This window comes from Balaenoptera physalus (genome assembly GCF_965194825.1).
Source record: "Balaenoptera physalus genome assembly, chromosome: 10".
Lineage (NCBI taxonomy): Eukaryota > Metazoa > Chordata > Mammalia > Artiodactyla > Balaenopteridae > Balaenoptera > Balaenoptera physalus.
This window is the reverse complement of record NC_138889.1, coordinates 92,503,159-92,525,717: the sequence shown is the minus strand read 5'-3', so window position 1 is coordinate 92,525,717 and position 22,559 is coordinate 92,503,159. Positions and strand designations below refer to the sequence as shown.

At 36.0% G+C, this 22,559-nt stretch overlaps 1 long non-coding RNA gene across 1 annotated transcript in view; it reads right to left on the bottom strand.

Annotated features, from left to right (window-relative positions):
* Positions 1-1,199: 1,199 nt before the first annotated feature.
* Positions 1,200-22,559, bottom strand: part of LOC309636909 — a 28,916-nt gene continuing 7,556 nt past the window's right edge. Inside the window, exon 2 of the long non-coding RNA XR_014250307.1 lies at positions 1,200-22,368. This is a non-coding gene — a long non-coding RNA (uncharacterized lncRNA). The remainder of the gene's footprint in view (positions 22,369-22,559) is intronic.

Here is a 22,559-nt window from a genome sequence, read left to right as displayed (position 1 = left end):
AACATGATTATCTTTTTTCTTAGTGACAGAGTCATCTGTCAAGCAACATCTCCAGCGATGGCATGTACACTGAATACCTTAAAAATAGATCAGAAGTAAAAGCACATGCAATGTAATGCCTTTTTGCAAATTGGTTTCCTTTTAACTAACTTATCTTCCTACCTTGATGCTGTGGCTTTTAAAGAGCTTTATAAAAGCAAATAAGTGGTTTTATATTATTTGAGATGTCTTAAGAGCATTTGTATCTTCTTTATTTGGGCTCTTGCATAAGAACGGAGTTGGGAAAACGTGCTAATGTGCAAGTAAGTCAAGTTATCCATACAATTTTTTTGCGCTAAATAGAAAGTAATTTCAGGTGTGGCCACTTTTATGATTTAAATACTCACGATGTGCATTAAAATCCATAACCTTCTTTTGGATTGATCCAGACACAGATAAAATTTTAAAATAAGAGTGCATAAAAGAAAGAAGAAATGAACAACTGAACTTCATATTAAATAATGTTGAACTCATTCTAATCATCCTTTTTTGTGTACTCTATCCAAGCTCTGTTGTGCAACTGTTATATTTGGTTTAGTGGAATGAGCAGAAACTATGAAGCAACACAGAGCTGAATTGAACAGAATTTAGCCAGATGCTGGGCAAAATAATTATCCTTTAAAAACCTAAGTTAAAAAAAAAAAAAAAAAAAAAACCTAAGTTTTGTCACCTACAAAATAAGTGTAATAATGGCTGTCTTATATATTCACTATTTGCATTGCATGAGATAATCATAAAATTACTGGGAAAAGATTAATGTAACAAGATTAAGAGCCAGAAATCAACCCACATAATATAGTCAACTGTTCATAAGGATATGAAAAGATACTCCATGTCATATGTCATTAAGGAATTGAAAATTAAGACAACAATATGATACCACTACACACCTAGTAAAATGCTTTACATTAAACGGAGTGCTGATGTGGAGCAACAGGAACTCTCACTCATTGCTGGTTGTAATACAAGATAGTACGGCTATTTTGGAAGACAGTTTGACAGTTTCCTAAAAAACTAAACATTTTCTTCCCAAAAGATACAGCAATCACACTCCTTGGTATTTACCCAATGAGCTGAAAACATGTCCACAAAAAATCCCTGCACATGATTATTTATGATACCTTTATCCATAATTGCCAAACTCAGAATCCACAAAGATATTCTTCAGTAGGTAAATGGATAAATAAACAGTAGTACATCCAGACAGTGAAATATTATTATTCATGGAAAAAAGCAATGAGCTGTCAAGCCATAAAAAGACATGAGGAACCTTTAACGCACATCACTAAGTGAAAGAAGCCAATCTGAAGAAAACTCTATACTGAATGCTTCCAACTACGTAATATTCTAGAAAAGGCAAAACTATGGAGACAGCAGAAGATCAGTGGATGCCAGGGGTTAAGGGCGAGGGAGGGAGGAACAGAGGATTTTTAGGGCAGTGAAACTATTCTGTAGGACATTATAACGGCAGAACATTTGTCAAAACTCGTAGAATTGCAGCACCAAAGGTGAATGTTAATGTAAGCTATGGACTTGAGTGATGATGATGAGTTCATTGATTGCAGTGCATGTGGCACTCTGGTGCAGGAGGTTGACAGTAGAGGAGGCTGTGTGGAGGGGACAGGTGATAATGGAAACTGTCTGGACTTTCCACTCAACTTTACTCTGAACCTAAAACTGCTCAAAAAATAAAGTCTGTTTAAAAAGAATAGTTCTCTAAATCGGTAGTTATAACTAACTTCATAAGATAAGAATATTAAACTATCAGAAAAAATTTAATTTTTTTTTTCACTTGCTGTATTAGAAGGTGTCATTTGGCCCATTTATTGGTAGGAAGAAAGGGATTTTAGTCTTCTGTGAAAAAGACCACAGACATAAATCTTCTTTCTGAGTTTAGAAAGGCTTTGCAATCTCTAACCTGAAAACGGGGTTCTGAATTTTCTATTGCTTATTATTTGTACGCCGGTTTTAATGGGCAATTGGCCTTTTGTTGATATAGCTTGAAGTGTTACTCTGACAAAAAATTTTAAAGAGTTCAATAAATCTTAAGAAGCCAAGGGAGGACAGGGAAAAAGGTAGCAGAAGGAAATAAAAGCTATGATTTCTGAGCAAGGAGATTGCCCAAGCAAAAGATCTTTGCCTAAGTGGGGCTGAGCAGGAATGGTAAAACATCCGCACGCACAGCAATGTATAAAATCCAAAGAGGTAGTAAAATCAAAGGCCCACTTGCCAAGTGTCCAAGATGTAAACCAAAGGAATCCCATTGCACTCAGAGTTCTCACTCAATTATCAGTCTCCCTAGGAGTGGGACTTATGTCACAAAGCCTTACTTTGCAACTATCTGCCAACCCCCAAGAGAGTATGTCCCTTAGTATCTTCCTGGCAAGTGTAAGTTCAAGGACATCCATCAATAATAAGTGACAAGGCCCGTACCTGTTGGTGGGAGTTTACCTGAGGATGTTAGAACACTTCACACTATCAGTGTAAATACAGATACCAGGCAAAGAAGGAGCACGGGACATAAATGAAGTTCACATAACATAATCAACTTTGTATAGGGCAGAAACTAATTCTAAAAACTGGTAATGTAAAGAAGGGCAAGAAAATGTGCTCTTTAGAAAAGGAGCACTGCACTTGGATTGGAATTTCAGCTCCAAGACTTATTAATTGATGTCTCCATTCATACATTCATTCATTCAAAAAAGTATGTTCGATTTTCCAGACACTGGATTATATGACTTGAAGCTAACATTAGCCATTTTTCTAATCCTCATGTTTCATCATTTATAAGAAAGTGTTAATAATAATTGCCTGCCTAAATCAGTACAGTGATTTTTTTAATTGAGTGATATAATATGTTGTCAATACTTGAAGACTATACACTATGAATATGGTGGTTATTGTTGGATAATAAGTCATGTCTTCATCAATTTTGATACAAACACAATTCACATTTAATCTTTATTTTTCCTAACTTGTGTTATTGATATACAAGTCACATTTTTCCCTAGTCTTGGAAGCTCACACTTTTTTCTACGATTACCTGGAATTGAAGAATCTTACTACATTTGATAACTCAAAGTTCAGCAAAGGTTCTTTTAATTTTTTGTGAGAGTGAGGTAGGGTCAGGTGTTTATTTGTATTCAAGAGCACCAAATTCCACACAACAAATGACACAGTTGGAAACTGAAGGCCTAATTCTAGGCTACTGGGAAACACAAAAGAAGTGAAATTAAGGATTAAGGGCTGCCTGCTACTAAACTGCAGAACACTCCTTGTTCTAGAGATGAAATGATTTAATTCAATTCCACTGCAGAATGATGTGAAAATAAAACTGATGGGAGAGCAAATGGAAACAGCTGTGTTTTACTGCAACACAGGCAGTCTGCACATTTTGCTGCTTATTTATAATGAAAACGGAAATTGTAAGTGACAGGCTGAGGATAGTTCATAAAGCAAACATTTTGAAGCCTTGGAGGTACTATTGCTTTATGAAAGACAAGCAGCTTTTTTTCTTTTTTTTTTAAATTATGCATGGTCACTGAATTCTCTTAAAATGATGGAAAACCTTTCATATCGAAAGGAAAATGCTTGGGATTAGAGTAAAACAAAGTTTCATTGAGCCCAAAATGTATGTTATAATTTTCTAAATTCTAAGCTAGAATAATTTATTGATCAGAATTTACCTGGTTTAGAGAACTTGGGCACTAGACCCTTGGAGTGTAGGGTCTCTTCTGCCCACGTGATGAGAAGTTCAAAAGTAGGCAGAACAATGCTGATGCCATGGTTCAATGATCTGGATAGTGATCTAGGAGGGAATTTGGCTCAGAGGTTGGTCAACTACAACCTTGCACTATGATTGCCAACCATTTTCTCTAATGGTCAGGCTTGCAGCTGAGTCTGGATGCATTCTTACATACTTTTATTATTCTGCAAGATTTGTTTTCCAAAGGCCTATTTATTCCCTCCTGCTTTGTCAAGACAGGTAGGAGGTTCTTCTGAAGCCACCCCTGCCTGCCCTGCCACACACACTAGATCTAAGTGATGTCTACTTGGTGATAAAAAAGGACTACACTCAGAAGATTTTAAAACAATCTTAAAATCTTAATAATAATAATAATGTGAGATAATATCATCCAACTTGGATTTTTAAATGCCATCTCCTTCAAAGCAAAGTGGAGGATGGCTTAGAAAAGGCCTAGTATTTGAAGGTTGGAATATTTGTTAGGCGATTATTCACAATGAATCTTTTTTGAAGATTAATTGTTCTAGAAAGAAAGCATTTAAAACAAGTGGTATAAAACTTTCATTTTTATGTCATTTTTAACATAGTCCATGTTATTAGGAATATCATTCTCTAAGAGTGGTTACTAAAAGGGAAAATTTTTTAATTCTAGTTTTCAACCCACTGTGTCTAATGCCTTCTGTACACTCAAAAGGATATTGTGTGGATATTTGTGTTACTATCTTTTCTTATATTCAGTGTGTAATTATCTTATCAATATTTCTTTGCCAAATAAAGTGTCTACATCTTGTAAGTTTTATTGCCGGTCCATATAATTTTTTTCTTGTAAATTAAAATTCCTTTTTATTTTGATCTCCATATTTCTTTGGAACTAAATTATGAGGATTCAAATTGAAAGTGTGAAGCAGTCATCCAGAGGAGAAAGATTTCAAATGAATCCATTTTATTTCATTAATATAGGGAAAATAATGTTGTATAATAAAATAAATGATATTATTCAGGTAATTAGGGGAGCAGAATTTCACAGAAGGACTGTTTCCAACTGCTTATGAGACTAAGGATGACTCATTTAACCCTGATGGACCTCAGCATTTGAAACGTCAGCGCTCACAAATGTAGAAGTTCAGCCAGACTTCAGAAGGTTTTCCTCTGAGGCCAGAGATTGTCTTACAATGTTTCCAAATGCTCTGCTCCTAGTATTCACCACAAATCCATTAAATGTGTTAGACCTAAAAACTCTCATTTCTTTTCCTAGGCTGGATAGGATCTCAGGAATCTTCTAATTTAAAATATACATCTAATTCTAGTCATCTTGCTTCATTCTAGTAATCCTTGTTCATTTAGTCAACATTTATTTAAGCCTACCATTGATACAAAATATGCAGGGCACTAAGATGAAGAAGGAAGAAGAAGAGGAGGAGAAGAATTGGTCATGGTCCCTTGTTTCAAAGAACTTATAGACTAATGGTGGCAGAAGCAAGAGAGACAGGTAAAGAATGACCACATGGCTTCCAAAGAAATAGCTAAATATTTTTTTCAAATATCTGTATTTTTCCTTTCCTCAAAGATTTATCTTGTTTTGTTTTCTTTTGACTTCTAAATTAGAAACAATTGTGTGCACCAATTTGCCATACCATGGTGGTTTTCCTTCCAACATATGGTGCACTATTTAACAATAATCAAAACCATGAGACTGAAGAATGCTTACAAGATGGGTACTAGAATTCACAGCAGTTGCCATGATAGCGGGAATCTCTATGACTTGTTTACTGTTGATGAAACCTGTTTCAAGTGTTAAGCCATCTATCATATAGATAAATCATTTCCACCATGTCTATCAACACAAAACATGAAGGAGTGAAAAGAAAGGGTAGGGGAGCCTGAAGAGTATGGTGTTTGTGGCAGAGAAAGAAGCATATTTCTGAGCCAATTAAATCAGTGTTGGAGCCATAAGTAAGTTAATTCACTGCCTGAAACTAACTATATATTAAAATACAGAGCAATAACTGGTTGAGAAACTGGGGTTCAAACTTTAAAACACTAAGAATATAAACCAGAAGTTCTCAGTGGAGAGGTAATATAAAAATTACCTAGGTAATGTTTTAATATATTTAAAACCATGTCTTAATGTAATAGGGAAGAATAAATCTTACTCCATGCTGGATCTGTTTCTTTTACTTTAACCTTTGTATTCTATTGCTTTTGCTACAAGTTAAGAATGTTGCCTCTAGCCTGAAATGTACAGGATAGCCCATTCTCAAGGCTCTGACATTTAAAGGTATAACATTTTCCCATTAATATAAAGATAAAAAGTTGCAGAACAGAGAATAACATTTGTCTTGTTGGAGGTTTACAGGAACATTATGACCTGACCTATGTGGACAGATGTAAGAACAAAGGATTCTGACACCAAGAAGTTTGCAACAACCAACAACACCCCCTCCCCTTTTAGTATAAGAGAGCCTGAATTTTAACTCAGGTAAGATGGTTCTTTGGGATAATAGCCCACCATCTTCTCAGTCTGCTGGCTTTCAGAATAAAGTCACTATTCCTTGACCCAGCAACTCATCTCAATTTATTGGCCTGTTGTGTGGTGAGAAGTACAAGCTTGGACTTGGTAACATTAATAATGCTCAAAATTAATTGTGACAAATGGTGATGGATTGGGCTAGGGTAGAGATAGCCACATTTTTTATCTATGTCAGTTTTAGATCTCTGTGTCAAAACGTATTCCCACATTGAACTGACAAAGCAATAGGATTAAAATCATCATGATAACTGCGTTCTTCTTAAAGTATAGTTTATTTATTGAATTGTTGTTGTTGTTTGGGGTGATTGAACTTTCTATTTTATAATCACCTGGACATACCATGTCCTGTCTTTGCAATCTGGATACATTTTCCTTAAGGAAATGCTGGTGAAAATAAATGATATTGAGTAAGTTATCATGATCTGTTGAGCTAGTGACTATCTTAAATTGCTGCAAAAAGACAAGAGAAGAAAAGAAAAGGAATAATCATTGAGATACACAATAGTAGGGTATGTATTAAATAGAAGTCCAAGTTCTGAAGTTAGATATATGTAGGTTCTAACCTCCATTCTATCACTTATCACTAGTATGATTGACCTAGTTACTCAAGCACTCCAAACTTTAACTTTCTCATGTGGAAATGGAGAGAAGTATAAACCCCATTAATTTTTTGTGAAGTTTACATGTATACTATGTATAAAGTATTAATTCAGTGCACGTTCTCAAGAGTGGTGACTGTAATTTACTCTCCAATAATACACCTCCCAATAGTGAAAATTTGGAGACAACACAAATAGCCTTTGACTCATCCTCTACAGTTACTCAAAATAATCATTTCATCAACCTTAACAGTGCATGATATGTGACTGAATGTTTCAATAAGAATTACAACACTTTGGGAGGGTTTTACTCTATGCTATATCCATTAAATTTAGGAGAAGAGTCTGTGTTTTTGTCGTCAGGACAGTAAATTCCCTTATCTTGCACAATGTATTTTTGGACAAAATATCTCATAATCCCGATATAGTTTCCTTTTTTTAATAGATTTTTTAAAAATTTATTTATTTTATTTATTTATTTTGGCTGCATTGGGTCTTTGTTGCTGCGCGCGGGCTTTCTCTATTTGTGGCAGTTGCGGGCTACTCTTCGTTGCGGTGCGTGAGCTTCTCATTGCGGTGGCTTCTCTTGTTGCAGACCATGAGCTCTAGGCTTGCGGTCTTCAGTAGTTGTGGCTCGTGGGCTCTAGAGCGCAGGCTCAGTAGTTGTGGCACACGGGCTTAGTTGCTCCGCGGCATGTGTGATCTTCCGGGACCAGGGCTCGAACCTGTGTCCCCTGCATTGGCAGGTGGATTCTTTTTTTTTAAATATTTATTTATTTATTTATTTATGGCTGTGTTGGGTCTTCGTCTCTGTGCGAGGGCTTTCTCCAGTTGTGGCAAGCGGGGGCCACTCTTCATCACGGTGCGCGGGCCTCTCACCATTGCGGCCTCTCTTGTTGTGGAGCACAGGCTCCAGACGCGCAGGCTCAGCAATTGTGGCTCACGGGCCTAGTTGCTCCGTGGCACGCGGGATCCTCCCAGACCAGGGCTCAAACCCGTGTCCCCTGCATTGGCAGGCAGATTCTCAATCACTGCGCCACCAGGGAAGCCCCGGCAGGTGGATTCTTAATCACTGTGTCACCAGGGAAGCCCCCCGATATAGTTTCTTAATCTTCAAAATGGGAATAAGCACACCTAATAAACTTAGATGAGCTATACAACAACTGATATAATTCTTTTCCACCAACAACTCCACTTCAGAGCAAATGGACTGTAGCTTTCTGATATCATTTTTCACTGTGAAAGGATTTTTTGTGGATTTGTGGATTTACAACAACACTAATTATTCATTTTAGCACATAGGAAGTGTTAACAAGTTAAAGGACAGTATTAGCACTGTACTTTAGCAGCTGGTTCCTTGCTGCTCTACAAAAATATATATACAATTTATATATATTATATATAATACATATATATAATATATATATATATGCTTTAGCTTTGCTAGACTCTTCAGAGAATTTTGTCAGTACAGTCGATTTAACTTTTACTGAAGTTTCCTCTCCAAATGAATGAAAGATGAAATTCAAATTACCTATTGAGTATAGCTGCATGATTTATGAAGGAATCACATTAAAATAAACAAAATCAGTTAATGTAAGGCTGAAACAACTAACAAACATGGCAAAAAAAACCAACAAAGCACAGTTGATTAGGAAGTTATTCAGTCTTTTAACAATATATGTTTTTCTATTAATATAATTTAGGGCCAGACATGTATTTTGACAGATTTTTTTCAGTCTGTCTATATATTTTTTGCATATTCACTAAAGAATTAACATCCCCCATTATTTTTCTTATTGATCTAGTCCATTGATACCACATCCACAGTGGATATGTCAGGTTGATGAGAGCAGCTGTGGCAAACCACTATTTCTTCCTCATTTTAAATGTACTGATTCAGCCAACTGCACTGTATGATTTAGGAAAGAAAAATACCCTCTGATGGGCCTAAGACTGCTTAACAAACATCACTGCAATTCTGAAAATGTGTTTACTGTCTGTTTTATATCAGCCTCTGCCAAGAATACCTATAGAGTAGATTTAATACATTTATAGTATAATCTTAAACCTCAACACAATGGGAGAAACACTACAGCTTAATATCAAATGAAGCAATCTTGGATACTTTGTGTCTATTACGGTACACTTTTCTACTGATGCATGCCTCACAAGTTTTATTTCACTTTTTGGCCTTTAACAAAAAGAGATTTTGATTGTTTTCCCCTTCAGATACAGCTGCATTTTTACTTCTACTCTTCTTGCAAGCGATTCAAAATGCTCCTCAAAAGAACTGAAACTTTCAGAGGAAGAAATGGGAAATTCAAGAAAAGGGTAATAATAATTGAGGTGAAGCACACCCTCACACACACACAAAACATAAATATATACATATATATACACGCAATTATTTGCTTTATTAACAAGCTCTACTCTTCAACATCATTAGGTGTTGAATTTTCTACAGATATATTCATGGATTTAGAAGATTTACTCTTTATGCAAATTATGATATTAAGAAAGTAATATTACTATGATACCAATATGAAAGTTACTGGTGATTTATATTATTGTTGTATCTGTGTGAATTTCCCCATGAAATATCTCTTCACTTTTTCACTCATTTGTTCATTTAACAGTTATTTATTAAATGCCTAATGTGTTCTACTAGGCGCTACACAGATCCTGGATAGATAATAAGCAATATAGGATATATTCCTCTTATTCTCCTGGGGTCTTATTCTTTGGCAGGGTACGCAAATATTCATCCAATAATCACAGATATATGTAAGTACAGATGGCAGAAAATGCTATGAAGGAAGAGTAGTCATTTTCATAGGAGCTTTTGACAAAGGAGCCTGATCAGGACATGAGAAAGTTTATCCCAAAAATAAATAAATAAAGGACATCAAAGGATATAAGTGGTTACTAATCAGAAAGACAGGAGAAGTTCATTTTATGTGCAGAAATTCTATAGACTTATATTTTTAAATGCCCTGTAGAATGGTATTGGTGGATTTGAGAGAATAAAAGATAACTGGCATGGGGCTTGAAAGAGAGGAAAACTACCCATAATGCAATTTGAGAAGGTGGCAGGAGGCCAATCATGTAGGAACTCATAGGCCATGGTAAGGATATTGTGTTTTTCCTATAAGCAAGCAGAAGGCACTGAGAGGTTTGAATCAGAGAGTTCAGTTGAGGTGATTTATATGCATGTGTATTTGTGTGTGTTCATAATATTCGTTTTTTGTTTGTTTTTTTTTTTCAAAGGACATTTGTGTTTCAGTAGGGGGAATGTATTTCTTTCTTATAAATTCATAAATAATGACTTTTTGTTTCTCTTTACATTTTAAAATTCCATTATAATTGCTTTCCTATTGGAAAAGGTTTTGAAAGTATAATATCATATCTTTAAAAAATATGAATATATAACAATATGAGTCAATACATAATAACCTGCCAAAACACAAAGCACCAGTCCCATATGGTTTCAAGGTGAATTTTAGCAAACATTTAAGGAAGACTGTATAAAATTTTCCAGAAAATAGAAGCAAAGGGAACACTTCCAACTCGTTCTATGAAGCCAGTGTTACACTAATACCCAAACAAGGTAAAAACACTACACACCAATATTTCACATGGATATAGATGCAAAAATCCTCCAAAACTATTAGCAAATTGAATCCAACAATGTACGAAAAGAATTATACTAAAAGATCATGTGGGATTTATTGTAAGTATGCAAGTCTGGTTACATTTGAAAATCAATTAATGCAATCAATCACATCAGCAAACTCAAGGAGAAAAGTCATATAATCATATTAATGGATGCAGGAAAAGGATTTATAAAATCTAACACCCATTCATGTTAAAAACTCTCAGCAAATTAAGAACAGAGGCAAACTTTCTCAACTTCATCTAGAATATCTGCAAAAAAGCCTCATGCTAACAAGATAGTTAATGATGAGAAACTAGATGTTCTTCCCCAAGATTGAGAACAAAGTAGGGTTCTTCCGTCTCACCATTCCTGTGCAACATTGTACCTGGAAATCCTAACTCAATCAATAAGAGAAGAAAAACAAAAAAAAAAAAAAAAGAAAGAAAAGGTATACTGAATGAGGAAGGAAGAAATAACACTGTCTTGTTTGCAGATAATATGATTGTCTATGTAGAAAATCCTAAGGAATCAAAAACAAAAAGCAAAACTCCTGGAACTAACAAGCAATATGAGCAAGGCTAGAGGGTATAAGTTTAATATACAAAAGTCAGTTGTTTTCCTATATACCAGCAATGGATGATTGGAATTTCAAATAGACCCAGCACCATTGACATTAGCACCCTAAAAGTGAAATACTTAGATAAAAATCTAGCAAAATATGTACAATATCTAATATGAGGAAAAATACAAAACTCTGATGAAAGAAATCAAAGAAGAACCAAATAAATGAATGGTATTTCATGTTTATGGATTAAAAAATCTTGATATTGTCAACATGTCCGTTCTTGATTAAAAGCATTCCTAATAAAAAATTCAGTATGTTACTTTGTGGATATCAACAAACTGATTCTAAAATTTATATAGAAAAGCAAAAGACTCACAATAGCCAATACAATACTGAAGAAGAGCAAAGCCAGAAGACTGACATTACCCAGTTTCCAGACTTACTATAAAGCTACAGTAATCAAGACAGAATGGCATTGGTGAAAGAATAGACAAGTCAATGGGACAGAATAGAGAGCCCAGAAGCAGACCCACACGAGTATAATCAACTGATCTTTGACAAAGGAGCAAAAGCAATACAATTCAGCAAGGATAATCTTCTCAATAAATGGTGCTGGAATAACTGGACATTCCCACCAAAATAAAAAACAAAAAATGAATCTAGACACTGACCTCACACCCTTCACAAAATTAACTCCAAATGGATTGTAGACCAAAGGTAAAATGCAAAATTATAAAATTTCTAGAGGATAACATAGGAGAAAATCTAGGTGACCTTGAGCTTGGTAATGAATTTTTAGGTACAACAAGAAAAGCATGATCCATGAGAGAAAAAAATGATAAGTTTTAGACTTCATTATAATTAGAAACTCCTGCTCTGTAAAAGTTACTGTTAAGAGAATGAAAAGACAAGCCATAGACTGGGAGAAATCTTTGCAAAACCCATATCTGATAAAGGACAGGTATTCAAAATATATAAGGTACTCTTAGAATTCAAAAATAAGAAAACAAAATACCTAATTAAAAATGAAGCAAAATATCTGAACAAACACTTCACCAATGAAGATATACAGATGGCAAATAAGTATATGAAAATATGCTTGATATCATATGTCATTAGGGGATTGAAAATAAAAACAATAATGAGGTACCACTACACACCTATTTACCTATTTCAATGGCTAAAATCCAAAATACTGACAACAATTATTCAATTGCTGGTGGGAATGCCAAATGGTACAGTCACTTTGGAAGACACTTTGGCAGTTTCTTACAAGACTAAACCTACTCTTACCATATGATCCAGTAATTACAGTCTTTGATATTTACCCACATTAGTTGAAAACTTATGTCCACATGAAAACCTGTGCATGAATATTGATAGTAGGTTTATTTATAATTGCCCAACATTGGAAACAACCAATGTATCTTTTAATAGGTAATTAAAAAAGAAAAACTGTCATTTATTTTTTCCGTAAAGAGCAAAGTGAAAAAAATCACTTGGATTTTGAAAGAGGTGAGCAAATATCTTAAATCCTATCAGTCCAATGAAAGCAATTAATATGCAAGAGGTTTCCTAGGATATGAACATTCAGACTTGAATTGTTTATAGAGATTATTACTTTATTTCTGAAAGGTAAAAAAGGCAGCACCTTTTATAATTATTATAATTATCATTATTTCTTATTTTATATTGAAGTATAGTTGATTTACAATGTTGTGTTAGTTTCAGATGTACAGCAAAGTGATTCAGTCATACATATACATATTTTTTTTCAGATTCTGAGACTATTACTTTGTTTAAAACATATAAAGATTTTTTTATTATGTAAATGTACAATATACTTTATACCTCAGTTTCCTGAGAAGATAGTAATGCCCATTCTTAGAGTCACCTTCATGAGTAAAAGGGAAGCAGTATACCTAATTAGAACTTGTTGTCTTGGTTTCTTTCACTGCTCCTGTGTATATTCGAACACAATGCAGAAGCACACTTACGTACCCAAACACAATCTTATATTCCTTATAGTTTCAGAATTGTGGTTAGGGGAAGAAGCACAGCCCTCAGCTGAGGTAGGGGTCAGCTTAATATGAATGCAGTGGTAATTAGACTGAAAGCGCTCAGATCTCGGACAATCAGCTGTAGAGAGAGGTTGTAAGCCAGATGCTTGGAGAATGCAAAACACTTCACAGTTCCATACCACATGTAAACTCTATGAAACAGGCCCCTGACATTCTTCTATTCACAGAGGCTCCAGAGAATTGGAGGGGGTGAGCGCTGTGGATGACTGAAAAGGAGAGGCGAAAATCTCCAACAGGGGGTGGTGGTCAAGCACTTTCATTTCCTGGGAACAGTATAAAAGATTTTGCAATCTAGATGAGCCTCTTTTCATAGATTGAATCCTCTCCAAAGGGCATGTGAACTGTGGATAGCCATTAACTCCCCCGAGCCAGTTTATTTTCTAAATCCCAATGCCTTGTGTGTCAAATACCCACTTTCATTTTCTCCTCTTCGTGGGAATAATGTTCACATTGTTCTGCTGCCAGTAAAATGTGTAAATGGAAACTGAGGAGGAAATTTGTTCTGACACCATAAACAGTAAATAATGTCGGTCGGTTTATACTGATGAGGAAGCTGATGTGTCTTCTTTGTCATTTCCCTCTCGGCTGTTATCACTGCCATCTAACTTTGAAAGAATGGTCTGTGATAAATGATAGTGGTTGCTGGCATGCTTTAGAGGAGAGAGGAGTTTCTCATTTTAGGCATGGACACCAGATTTGCAGATAGCCTGAGGGTGTTGCAAAGTACCATCCAGCCCTCTGTCTTCTAGTATGTTAAATAGCAGCCCTGGCATTCATAATTCCAGTTGTTTATTTCACACTCTGCTGCAGAACCATTCCCTCACTGTCCCCTAACTCCACATATTAAGATAAAAACATCACAGGATGAATACTCCACAACCTTTGTGAGGTCCAGTAATTTATTCAACACTCAAAAAAAAAAAAAATGTTTTTTATGCACCTACTACCAAACAGGCAATGGGTTTAGCATAGGAGCTACAACAATAAAAGATAAGTACAGGACTTCCCTGGTGGCGCAGTGGTTGAGAATCTGCCTGCCAATGCAGGGGACACGGGTTCAAGTCCTAGTCTGGGAAGATCCCACACACCGCGGAGCAACTGGGCCCGTGAGCCACAGCTACTGAGCCTGCGCGTCTGGAGCCTGTGCTCGGCAACAAGAGAGGCCGCGATAGTGAGAGGCCCACACACCGCGATGAAGGGTGGGCCCCGCTCGCCGCAACTAGAGAAAGCCCTCGCACAGAAGCGAAGACCCAACACAGTTAAAAATAAATAAATAAATTTATTTAAAAAAAAAAAAAAGATAAGTACAATCTAACCATATGAAGTTTACATTCTAGAGACAACAATAGATGATAACTGAGTAGATTATGGATATAATGGTTATATATGTTATAAAGAAGAAAACAAAGAGCTAGAATAGACAATAATGACATAAATTGGGCAAGATTTAATGCAGGTGAGGGCTCACTAAAATTCAGTTAAAGGGAACGTTAAAGCTGAAAAAGAAGAAAGCAAAACAGACAAACAGGGAGTAAAAACCTTCCAAGCAGGGGTAACATCAGGTAAACCATTGCTGAGCCAGGAAAGAGCTTAGTATACCTCATATCTGAAAGGTCAGTAAGGATGTAGTCCATGAGTGAAGGTGGACATTATACAGCATGAGCTTGGAAACGCAGAGGATCATGTCAGGAAGGACCAGCCAAATTGAAGGTTTAGGGATGAAATTTCATGATTATTTTCCGGTAGACCATGGAAATATTTAAGCAGGAAGTGATTGACATACGTTTAGATTTTTTAAAATGAGTTCTTGCTACTAAGTGGTAAATAGATTAGGATGAGATCTGGATAAGAGTAGTTCATGAGAGTAGTTCATTATAAGAAATGAACATTCTAAGAAAATGCTGGTTTGGATTAAAATAGTAGATGATGGGAGATAACAGAGAGGAGGACCCATTCAAGACCTACTTTGGAAGTTGAATTCATAAGATTTGCTGATGGACTGTATGTAAACATGAGGAAAATAAAATAATTAAATAAATGAAATTGACAAACTTTCCCCCAAAATCCAGAAATAGCAAAATTAAAACCACCAACTCAATAAATAGTACTTTGTAAGAGTTTATTGTGCATATAAGAACAGTTCACAAACTGTTGCGCGCTTTCCAATTTAAAACCAATATGAAGCTCAGGGGTCTGATGTTACAGGATGGCTTATAAAGCAAAAATTAAAAAGTTGTTTAATCTTTAGAGTGATTGGCTATTGCAGTGGCAGTTGCCAGATGGCGGGGGATTGGTTAAAAGTGAGTACCTTATACCAGTTTTAGGAAGATGACTTAAGTTTCTTTTATGATTATCAGAGGCATGACAAGAAATAACCTAAGTTAAGTTTCACTTCTGTCCTAGCTTATTAAGCTAGATTTAGTTTTGCTTATGTGGCTTAAACAGTTTTGTCTCCTCAGAGAATTCTCAAGTCCAGTCTCAATTTGTATTTTTAATTTTAACAATTCCTAGATTTCTGGCATGAGTAGTTGGGATATGGTGGTGTCACTTCCTAAGGTAGGAAAGCTTAAAACAGAGGCAGTGGGAATCAAAGTCATTTTTTTTTAAATTTATTTATTTAATTTATTTATTTTTGCTTGTGTTGGGTCTTCGTTGCTGTGTGCATGGCCTTTCTCTAGTTGCGGAGAGCGGGAGCTACTCTTCGTTGCAGTGCGCGGGCTTCTCATTGCAGTGGCTTCTCTCGTTGTGGAGCAGGGGCTGTAGGTGCGTGGGCTTCCATAGTTGCATCACATGGGCTCAGTAGTTGTGGCTCACGGGCTCTAGAGCGCAGGCTCAGTAGTTGTGGCGCACAGGCTTAGTTGCTCCGTGGCATGTGGGATCTTCCCAGACCAGGGCTCGAACCCGTGTCCCCTGCATTGGCAGGCGGATTCTCAACCACTGTGCCACCAGGGAAGCCCCCAAAGTCATTTTATAGTCAATTTAATTTTGAGGTAGCCCAGAAACATCAACTAGTATAACCAGTACAGTTGCATATCTTTGTAACTCAGATGTAAAGTTGAATAATGTAAAAAAGATTATTTATTCAGAAATGAAGGGGATCACCTTGAGATGGAGTAGTAAAAGAAAAGCACATGATGACATTCTGAGCAACTCAATGTTAAGTGTTTGAAAATAGTTTAAATTCTATGCTTTCTTGATTCATGCAAGTACACATGACAAAGAATGTTTTTGTATCTGTGTTTATGATAAAGCACAGCTTATGTTTATGTTGTTGAAATGCTACAGATACTGTCTTAAGTTTAAACTCATATTTCTTTAAGTCTATAAAAAAGTTGTATTTTATGAAATCATGGCACTATCCAGGTTTTTCTATTCAACCCTTGTCTTTTCACTGAATAATTGTACCATGCTTAGTTTTCTTTGGCTAGTGGAGGCAAAAATTGAAATTTTAAAAGCTAGGACACAGGGGAAGAGAGGTGTTCTTTCTCCAGAAAATATATGCACAAACGGAATTTTGCTTCGCAGTTTCTATTCCCCTCTACCAAAGGCACACTTCTCAGGAATAACACTGTATATAAATCCCTTTATAATGCTGGTGCTTGAGGTAAGGATGTTCCAGCCAGATAAGTAGCAGCCGCCAACCGTGTTAGATCAATGTGTTATAATAGATCTTGACTGAATATGGTAGTTGCATTTGGAGAAGAAATAGCATCTGAGTGTTTTTTGAGATACTAGGAAATTTACAGTCCATCTAGTCTCAATTTTACAGAAGAAGAAACTGAAGTTCACGAAGGTTATGTCAGTTTCTCAAAGTTATACAGATAATTAGGGGCAGATGTGGAACTTGAACTCACGTCTCCAGACTGGAGGCCCCATAGTGAACACACTGATTGACCCAGCATGCATTTGTATCTGATGAAGCAGCCATCTCATCAGTGAGCTCCTACTGAGCCCGGCTGACTTTTGGTGATACAGTTGTTTAATTAGAGTTATAATCCTTGGTACAAGCAAAAAAAAAAAATCTCTGAGGTCCTAAGGGAGGTCTCGTCAGACTAAGAATATAGGATCTGTATATCTTCTTTGGAGAGATGTCTATTTAGGTCTTCTGCCCATTTTTGTATTGGGTTGTTTGTTTTTTTGATATTGAGCTGCTTGTAAATTTTGGAGATTAATCCTTTGTCAGTTGCTTCATTTGCAAATATTTTCTCCCATTCTGAGGGTTGTCTTTTCATCTTCTTTTACATTTTCCTTTGCTGTGCTAAAGCTTTTAAGTTTCATTAGGTCCCATTTGTTTATTTTTGTTTTTATTTCCATTTCTCTAGGAGGTGGGTCAAAAAGGATCTTGCTGTGATTTATGTCAGAGAGTGTTCTGCCTATGTTTTCCTCTAAGAGTTTGATGGTGTCTGGCCTTACATTTAGGTCTTTAATCCATTTTGAGTTTATTTTTGTGTATGGTGTTAGGGAGTGTTCTAATTTCATTCTTTGTGGCACATATATACAATAGAATATCACTCAGCCATAAAAAGAAATGAAATTGAGTTATTTGTAGTGAGGTGGATGGACATAGAGTCTGTCATACACAGTGAAGTAAGTCAGAAAGAGAAAAACAAATACCGTATGCTAACATATATATATGGAATCTAAAAAAAAGAAAAGAAAATGGTTCTGAAGAACCTAGGGGCAGGACAGGAGTAAAGACGCAGATGGAGAGAACAGACTTGAGGACACGGGGAGGGAGAAGGGTAAGCTGGGATGAAGTGAGAGAGTGGCATGGACTTATATACACTACCAAATGTAAAATAGATAGCTAGTGGGAAGCAGCTGCATAGCACAAGGAGATCAGCTCAGTGCTTTGTGACCACCTAGAGGGGTGGGATAGGGAGGGTGGGAGGGAGACGCAAGAGGGAGGGGATATGGGGATATATGTATATGTATAGCTGATTCACTTTGTTATAAAGCAGAAACTAGCACACCATTATAAAGCAATTATAGTCCAATAAAGATGTTAAAAAATAAAAGAAATAAAAAATAAAAAAAGAATATAGGATCATCTTTGGGGCTGAGGCAGATCCAAAAACATTTTTACTTCCTTCCACTTCACTAGTTGCCATTCCTTCCAGGTTTTGAACAACAGCTTCTTTGCCATTGTGACTCTGAGGTTAAGAATATCAGGGTTTAGAAAAGCACAAAAATCAATCATCTCCACCTCACACGTTGCTGAGGGTTTTTGAAAATTTCAGATGTTGGGAAGAGCTTTGGATACAAATCATAGTACATGAATTTAGACATGCAAGAACTATGATTTATTTATTATAATTGATGACAATTTTTGTTAAGAACCTCAATTCTGACACGTAGTGAAAATCCAATCTTGGTCACTTGAATACTTCTACCCATTCTCTGAATAAAGTACAGGGTACAGTAGCTGACTCATGGTACTGGGGAGGGGCAGGAGTGGAAGTTGCGGAGGAGTAGAAGTTGCGGAGGTGTGAGGTCGAAGGTGTGGTGAATTGGAAGAAGGGACATTCTTTTTCCATCTTGTCTTCACTAATTGGTCCATGAAGATTTCTCCTGAATCTTCCTGCTCCTCACCTGATGCTGAGTATCTCAATGTTATTTGAATTGCATTAATCAGACGACAAAGCTGGGTCTCTCAATGGTGAATGTGATCTGGTGGCAACACTCCCAATAACTCCTAAACTGTTCACCAGACAGCCATTTCTACTATGGGATCACGTGTTTTTTTCAGGTTATATGATGCAATCCTATGGTGGCCCAGTTCTGTTCTTAAGCTTCCAAACCTATTTGTGTGTGTGTGTGTGTGTGTTTGTGTGTGTGTGTGTTTCTCACCACCGTCCCTAGGGCTTTCTAGAAAGAAGAGCCTGGTGAACAACCAGCATCTAAGTTCTTTAATTCTCCTCCCACTTCACTGATATCAACTGAAATTGTCACCGAGCCTGAGGCCGGCATAACCTGGCACCTCATCTCTTCTTCCAAATCTGTTTTATAAGCTCAAAATTCATCAGGATATGAAGTTTGGCAACCCAAAAACCATTTCCTTATTTTTCAGCAAAAGCAAACCATTTGAAGAGCAAAAGACTACCTAAAAGCTGAGTTTTTGTTTCATTTTTGTTTGTTTTTCCACATGTTCTCAAACTTCTACTTGTTTAGAAATATTCAATGGAATATCTTCATTTGTGGTCTAAGTATGTTAATTTATGGGAAGATGATTCTTTCCCCAGAAGTGTCACTTTGGTGACCTGCTGTGCTACAAAGAACTTAAACTATTTTTTTAATTTTAGAAAATTTGTAAAGAGAGTACAGAGGTTTCCTATGTACTCTAGACCCAACTTCTCCTCTTGTTAACGTCTTATATCATTATGGTGTATCTGTCACAACCAGTGAACTGAAATTGGTACATGGTTATTAACTAAACTCCATACTTTGTACGTATTTCCTTAGTTTTTCCCTAATATCTTTTCATTTTAATTGTTCCTGGATCCCATAGTACTTTCAGCTGCTGTATCTCCTCTGGCTCCTCTTGGATGTAATAGTTGCTCAGACTTCCCTTGTCTTTCATGACCTTGACAGTCTTGAGAAAAACTTTTTGTCTTCCTGAAAAAGGAATTTTGTAGCTCAAAACCTAGATTTGTCTGGTACTTTTTTCATGGCTAAGCCTAGGATTATGACTTTTGGGGAGGTCAAATGTCATTCTCAGAACAATACAGCAAGGATTCCTTTATCAGCTCGACTTGTCACCGATGATGTTAGCCTTGATCACCTGGCAAAGACACTGTTTGTCAGGTTCCTTTACTGTAATGTTGCTCATTTCCCCACTCTTTCTGTACTGTATACTTCGAAAGAAAGTCACTACGTGTAGTTCACACTTAAAGAGTAGGAGATCATGCTCAACCTCACTGAGAACAGAGTAGCTACACAAATTATCTGAAAATTTTCTATGTGGAAGATTTGCTTCCCCTGTCTCCATTTATTAATTGAATATTTTTATAAAGTATGTACTTATGCATATTTATTTTATACTCTATAATTCAATATTACACTCATTATTTTTTTGCTCAAAAAGTTCTAAATTTGAGCATTGGGAGTCCTTTCAGTTGGCTCCTGTGTCCCTTTGTCATTTCCACATTGTTTTACTTTTGGAGCACTTTCATATCTTCTGAAACTACAAGATGCTTCAGGCTCTTCCTGCATAGTTCCCTTCATCCATTTCTGAAATTGGCCATTTCTTTAAGGAGCCTTTGTTCCCTTCATTGGTTCTAATATCATTGCAGAATGATATTAGAAACTAAGCTCTGGGTTCTGGGTATGCTCATTGCTAAAGGAATGTCATCTCATTGGCCCTCTTAGCATTCAGAGCTAGGAAATATATGCACGCATACTAACCTACGTATATACAAATATTTAAGGTTATATCTGTATATTTTCTATATATTTCTATCAGTGTCTCTATTAAGAGCTAAATATGAGTTTATACTGATGTCTCTAATTCTAATCCAATATCACATAGTTCATTCAATAATGGCTTAGTGTCAAGACGTAAAGGAACACTATGTAACAACAAGTAATGGGAAACACAGTACTTAATATTATGTGTGGAGGACACCACATTACCTGTATCTGAGCCAGCTTCACCTAGTAGCTAAGAGCAGAGATTTTGGAACTGCTATGTCTATATTTGGATACTAGCTCTGCCAATTACTGGCTGTGTGTCCTTGTGTTTAATTGTTGAATCTTTCTGTTTTTCAGTTGCCTTGCTTGATAAATGAGGATGATAATAATACTTGATTCACAAGGGTATGTGGGAGGATACATATCACTCTGTCATATGTAAAACTGCTTAAAATATGACTTTCTGATCTATTGTTCATAATTCATATCGTATTAAAATTTTATTATTGTGTCAGAATATGATAGTATTCTGTTATTATATCAAAACTTGTTTGAGATGCACAAACATGAAAGTGAGCTCCATGCATTGTGATATATAAGCCACTGTTCTATTTTTATGGTCTTGGCCTCATCTTAGCGATCAGTGAAGGTTAAGGAAAGAGAACTGATATGATGTATACAATTATACTGATACAGTTAAATATGCACAAGCCTTTAAGTGATACAGTTTTAGGGCTTTTCCAAATAAGGCTCAACTAGAGTCCTCAAACAGTCTTGGTACAAATGGAACTAGGAACATGTTAAGTATTCTAGCAATTAATTTAAAAAAAATACTTTGAGAAAAACATGGAACGTTCATTATTAAAGGGAATCATATTGTAGAATGACATGAAGAAATGCAGGTTTTATGATCTGGATAATTTTTAACATTATTTTATAAACACATGTCATCAAATTACAAACTTCCTGCACCCACATACACTTAACACATTGTTAGTCCTTCTCTTATAATGCACATTTGGCTGAAATATTAATGAGTTTCTGATTCCACAGCACAATTCTGTTCACTGTTGCAAATAGATATATTTTCACATAATTTCAATTGTCAAAATTTGGAGGATGTTTCTGGTTTTTCTTAATCTACATATATTCTGCTTCTTGAGTTATGAATAGGTGACTTTCCTAGATGCATGGGCTGTTGAATTAGAGAGAAACAAGTACAAACCCTACTTGAATTCTGATTACCTGTGTGATTTGGCAGGATATTTAACCTCTTTCAGCCTAAGTATCCTTACATTTATAACGGGAAATTTTGCATCCATTTTATAGGGCTGTTCAGAGGATGATATAATGCATAAAACAAGAGCATGGAAACCAGCACATCATAAGCACAAAATATGTAACTAATATCACATCACCTCTACTAAAGAACTTAACACATAGCATTGTAATTGTTCACTTATTTTTCTCCTCAACTGGTCTGTGCTCAACTGGTCTGTGAACTATTTGAGGACTAGAGCAACTTTTACAGCAGGCATTTATAAAATCAAGGATCACAAATTTAAAAGTCGTTAACCATTTTAAAGCTGCTAAGGGGTATTAAGCATTCTCCTGCTTTCTTATAGGCAGTACATTGAACTTAATGAATCCCCTTCGCAATTTCTCTAGTCTTTTGTGAAAGTCTATTTCTTAAAAAATATGTTGGCTACTTCCATGCTCAAGAGATCTTCGATTCTTTTGCCTGCTTTTTTTTTTTTTTTTTTTTTTTAAAGAATTATTTATTTATTTATTTATGGCGTGTTGGGTCTTCGTTTCTGTGCGAGGGCTTTCTCTAATTGTGGCAAGCGGGAGACACTCTTCATCGCGGTGCGCGGGCCTCTCTTGTTGCAGAGCACAGGCTCCAGACGCGCAGGCTCAGTAGTTGTGGCTCAC